The sequence below is a fragment of the Brienomyrus brachyistius genome, chromosome 16, assembly GCF_023856365.1.
Source record: "Brienomyrus brachyistius isolate T26 chromosome 16, BBRACH_0.4, whole genome shotgun sequence".
Classification (NCBI taxonomy): Eukaryota; Metazoa; Chordata; class Actinopteri; order Osteoglossiformes; family Mormyridae; genus Brienomyrus; species Brienomyrus brachyistius.
The window spans coordinates 3,317,285-3,323,185 of record NC_064548.1 but is presented as its reverse complement, the minus strand read 5'-3'; the positions used below and the strand labels follow the sequence as shown (position 1 = coordinate 3,323,185).

Genomic DNA, 5,901 nt, shown 5'->3' with positions numbered 1-5,901 from the left:
GGGGCTGCTGTTTCCCCACACCCAAGAGGTCCAGTTGGACCTCCAGCCCCTCTCCCTGCCAAAGCCGGCAGTGCTTAGCAGTGCTGGCTGAACTGCCAACGGAACCAGTGCAGCACCCCAGGGGAAGAAAGCTGAAGCTTAGCTGTGGAACAAAGACAGGAGGCATAAACCTTACCTGCCTACTATTATCATGGGCAAGTATATTCACTGGCAAACAAGTCGGAAAACTTATCAGCGCTGACCAGGAACTACATGGAGTACAAACACTGCAACATCATGTGCTTGTCAGAAACCTGAGTCAGTGCTGGACCTTTTCCCACATTTGTGCACATTTCCACTGCAAGAAACTGGTCCTGGCCCAGAAAAACTGGTCTCAGAATTTGGAACCAAAACATCAGCAAAAGTCCAAATCTTCCACATTACTGGAAAATTCAATCCATAACCCATATGTGTCACGATCCGGAAGCGCGAGTAAAGCACAAGGGTAGAGCGAGCAAGCAGGAACTGGCAGGCAGGCGGAATACGGGGCAAAACAAAGGGTTTAATTGCGGGAACCGGGGCAAGGGACATCAGACACAGACTGACATCAATGACGGACCAGGGAAACCGAGGAGACCAGGACTTAAATACACAGGACTAATCAAAGTAACTAGACAAAGCTGGAGACGATCAGAGAAATACACGTGGGTAATCAGGGGGCGTGGCACACACGAGGAGCGGAGGAGCCGGGCATGACAGAACCCCCCCCCCCAAAGGCGCGCTTCTCCGGGCGTGCCAAGGAAGGGGGCGACGGACGGGACGAGGCAAAACAGGACCTGAAAAACAAAAACAGAAGTGAACAGAGGGAACACAGGAGGACGTGGAGCAGAGACAGGTGGGACAAAGAAAGGGGAAGCAAACGAAGGAGGGACTAGGGCAGGAGAGAAGGGAGAGAAGGCAGGGGAACAAAGGGGAGCCCGAGGGAGACCCAGCGGGCGACGGGCGACAGCCGGAGGGGCCGCAGGCAGTCGGGAGGCCGGAGCCGGAGGGGACCTCGGAGGGGCAGAGGAGACAGGGCGAGGGACCCGCGGAGGGGCCAGGGAGGGAGTAGGAGGGAGCACCAGGGAAGGGGACGAGGGAGCTGGAAGGGGCCAGGGCGAAGGCAAGGCGAGGGGGGGGGGGGCACCGCAGGCGACCGAGGAGCCGCCGTCGGGGAGCCCCCAGGCGACAGACCAGGCACCGGAGGGGGGAGCGAGGCAGGGCGACGAGGCCCCGGAGGGGGACCCGCAGGCGACAGCCGACCAGGAGGGCCAGGACCTGTGGGCGCCAACCAAGCCCCAGCGCAGGCGAGGCAGGGCGAGCCAGGGGGCAGGGCGGGCGGGACCCCAGCCCTGCGTCTGTGCCCTCTCCCCTTGCGCCTCTGGGGCTGCAGCAGGCGGAGGGGGCGCCTCTGGGGCTGCAGCAGGCGGAGGGGGCGCCTCTGGGGCTGCAGCAGGCGGAGGGGGCGCCTCTGGGGCTCTCCGGAGCTTGATCAGCCTCCGGAGGTCCTCAGCCATCCTCTCCAGATCAGAATACGGGGAGTCTGGAGAGGAGGCAAAATCCTGCCCCAGTTGCACAGCCTTTCCCCCTCTGGGGGGTCCTGTGGGGCCGGTTCCCCCATCACCCTCCAGTACAGTCCCTGGAGGGTGATGTACCTGTCCGCGAGGGCCGCGGGCGATACGGGCGTGGCCCCTTTAAGAGGGCGGGGTATTCGCGGGATGGCGTCCCTCACCGCCTTACTCCCTCCCCAAGTTGTCGGCTGCTCGGGCCGGTTATCGCACCGCTTGGGGGGCGGCAGCTGTTCCGCAGGGAGGGTCTCTGGGTCCGGGAAGACGAAGGGCTCGTCCTCTTCATCCTCGCTCGGAGCCCAGAGCCTCGCCAGGGAGCAGGGTCCCAGACCGTACGGTCCCAGGTCGGGACCCAGGACGAGCTCCTCCTCCTGAGGGAGCCAGGGGCTGGAGAGTGAGCAGGCGCCCAGATAGATTTGCTCTTCCGGGAGCTTCTTCCTCCTCCTCCGCGTCTTCTTGGGGTCCGTCATTCTGTCACGATCTCGCTGGCAAAGCGGGCGATCGTCGGGCAGGCGAGCGAACAGGAACAAGCGGACAGGCAAATACGGGGCAAACCGGGAGTTTAATCAAAGGTTTCGGGGAACATCGGACACTGACTGACATCAATGACGGACCAGGGAAACCGCGGAGACCAGGACTTAAATACACAGGACTAATCAAAGTAACTAGACAAAGCTGGAGACGATCAGGGAAATACACGTGGGTAATCAGGGGGCGTGGCACACACGAGGAGCGGACGAGCCGGGCATGACAATATGGTTTTGTCTAATATGACTGGTGTGGGCAGCAAGACAACTTGCCAGTTTATTAGTGGAATAATGCTACATTAGTTTTTGGTTCTCTGGAAAACAAAAGATTGGTTTTTTTGGTCAGATTTAGTTTTCTTGATTACTAAGATGCATTTTCCAAAATGTTATCATCTGTCTCCAAACTCTAGGTGATTTTCCCAAGTCTGTAAAGGCAATTATCACAACACTGTATCACAAGTGCAAAAGGATCAAAAATGCCCAAAACATTCACAACATGTACCAAAACACAAAATAAGTCATCAGTAAAATATTGTCCCCATAAAGAATGCACACTTAACCAATGTGTAGATAAAACCCCCAAAAATGCTAGCACTTGAACCAAAACCAGGCCCACCAATTTTTTTATGTCAATGTAAAATACATATACACAGATATACAGTCATGGCCGAAATTATTGGCATCCCTGGAAGTTTTCTAGAAAATGCACTATTTCTCCCAGAAAATTGTTACAATGACAAATGTTTTGGTATACACACGTTTATTTCTTTTATTATCTTCATTGGAATAATGCAAAAAAACAGAAAAACCAAATTTGACATCATTTCACACAAAACGCAAAAAGTGTCCTGGACAAAATCATTGGCAGCCTAAACTTAATATTTGGTTGCACACCCTTTGGAAAAAATAACAGAAAACAATTGCTTCCTATAACCATCAAGAAGTTTGTTTCACTTCTCAACTGGAATTTTTGACCACTCGTCTTTTGCAGACTGCTCAAGGTCTCTCAGATTTGAAGGGTGCCTTCTCCCCACAGCAATTCTGAGATCACTCCATAAGTGTTCGATCGGATTTAGATCTGGACTCATTGCTGCCCACTTCAGAACTCTCCAGCGCTTTGTCTTCAACCATTTCTGGGTGCTTTTATAGGCATGTTTTGGGTCATTGACTTCATGATGTCTTGCACACAGTCAAGGCATCCAGTTCCAGAGGCAGCAAAACATCCCCAAAACATCTTAGAACCTCCACCATGTCTGACTTTATGTGGCGGAGCGATCTGCAATACCCGACCCAATAGACAGCCGACTACACCACACCAGGAAATTTTCACCCAGGGAAATACGATAATCAAATCTCAGATGACTAAACAGCACACTGGTTCAATCCACCGAAGGGTCCAGAGACATGAATTGATAAAAATCACTGAAACTGAAATGGAGACACAAGAGTCAGCTGCTCGGAAGTTGCATAACCAACAATACCTCACAACGAGCGATCTCCATGCGTGGTTTAAGTAGCCTATAGTGGGCGTGGCACTGACTGTCATGACCACTTCTGTCTATGTAACATTTCCGCTCCGTTCCGTTCTTTTTTTGAAACCAGTGGAAATGTGGGGAGGTTCTCAAAAGGCTGGAAAAAACTTCATACTGTTCCATTACATTTGAGCTCATATGATGCTGAGGTATCGCTCGCCGCACACCTGCACTTACGTTCTCATTCCTGAGGTGAGTTGTCATGTGATCGGTGCAGCAATGTGCTGTTTCAGTGAGTGTTTCTTACCTTACCTCGCAAAGGCACCAAGCAAGAACCAGCCCAGCACCGGCACCATGCTGGTGTAAATAGGGCATATAAGATAAAAGCCGCAGTTTCCTGTGAGGTATGGGCAAGATTCCCTGGTGAAGTAGGGGTTAGAGTCCTTTGTGAGGTATGGGCAAGATTCCCTGGTGAAGTAGAGGTTAGAGTCCTCTGTGAGGTTCAAGACCTTGGAGAAGTCACTTGCATCTGGGCACTGATGTTGTAGTCACAGTGAGATCATCCGTATATGCTCAAATTTGCCGTTGTCAGGTACTAGAACTGGACAACGGACCTCTGTACTCAATTTCCGCCGACTTCACGAGCATATTCATGGCCAAAGCTGTTGTAATAGTCAAGGATGAGATTCTGTATCTTCTCTGGGACGTGGTATCTGCTCAGGGCCAACTCCACCAGCTTGTGTGGTATTGATCCATAAGCATTGGCAAGGTGGAGCCACAGCACTGCCAGGTTCCCCTTGCTCTCCTGTGCCTCTCGGATCAGTTGAGTCACCACCTCTGTGTGCTCAATACACCGGGGGATGCCTGGAACTCATTCCTTCCTTCCTCGTTCTTCAGGAGAAATCCCCCGAGTCGATCAACGATCTTGAAGAAGGTGCTGATGCTGTTCTGTCAGATTTGATGAGCTCTCTGACTTCCTTGAGAGTGGGTTCATTGATGTTAAACAGGATGCTGGGCTCAGGTGGACATATGAGAGCTGTACAGTGGCCGAGGTCTTGCTCTTTCATGTCACAGAGGTAGTGGTCGATGTCCTCCTCTGGACATGTGACTTGACTGTTGCGTTTCTCTCCCAGCAATTTCTTTGTGAATCTGAATGAATTGGCAATGAAGGCACTGCGCTTGCTGGCCCTCTCCACGCCCTACTTCCTGTGCCACTCAGCATGCCGCAGAGTGGTTAGCCTTTCCCGCACCACACCTCTGAGTTCTGCCAGGGCTGCCTTCTTTTGCTCACTTAAGAACATAAGAAATTTACAAACGAGAGGAGACCTTTCGGCCCATCAAGTTCGTTTGGGGAGAACTTAACTAATAGCTCAGAGCTGTTAAAATCTTATCTAGCTCTGATTTAAAGGAACCCAGGGTTTTAGCTTGCGCTACACTAGCAGGAAGACTATTCCATACTCCAACTACACGCTGTGTAAAGAAGTACTTACTCAAATTCATTTTTAAATGTTCTCCCCTTGCTTTCTTGTACTTGCCACTGAGTGTCCGTAGCTCTTGTCTGAGTTGGGCGATCTTTGCTTCGCATTTGTTTGGAATAGGTCCTGCAGTAGTAGTCTTGGTGGCACGTTGTTCCTTAATGCCAAACATGTCTGATGTGATGCTTATTATGAAGCTGCTCATTGTCCTGAGCCTCTGGTCCACATCTCCCTTGGCTGTTACTTTAAGGGCTGTATCGACCTCTGCATCAAACTGATACCACTCTGACTCTTTGTTGGCAGCGGGCCACAAAATCCGACGGTATTCTGAAGGTCTGCTTTAGGGTGTAGCTTGTGGTGCTTGGAGGTTCTGGGCACTGTAGGGTCTGTCTGGGTCTGGCTCCTCCTCCGTCTTACCTGGTGCTGTGTCTGATACTGGCACTGTACGTTGCACCACTAACTTCCTCATGCAGCCCATCTTAGTCTGGTGTATCTTCGAACCTGTCAGGTTTTTGCAGACCTTGCCACATCTGCAGACTGCACTCATAGTCGATTGAACGTTCGTGTCGATCATCACCAAAATATCCGTCCATTCGGGGTGCTCATTCTACCCCTCCTCTGGAACCCCTGGGGGTATTTCTTCTTAGGGTTCTTCGTAGTGTAAGTAGGTCCCTTTCAAGAGCTGCAGTTTGGGTTGCTAACCCTCCCTGCCCTCGGGTGCCGTCTCTTATTATAGCGCTTTCACATTGTTTTGACACAGATCTGGACAAAGTAAATCCTGATTCGCTCCCAATGAAGGTGCCTCCACAGAAAGAAAGCCAGGGGCTTGAAATTTGGCAGC

General features: G+C 51.8%; 1 pseudogene; it reads right to left on the bottom strand.

The window, feature by feature from the left end:
* Nucleotides 1–4,478: 4,478 nt before the first annotated feature.
* On the bottom strand, nt 4,479–5,607 carry LOC125710283 (uncharacterized; annotated as a pseudogene).
* Nucleotides 5,608–5,901: the final 294 nt, after the last annotated feature.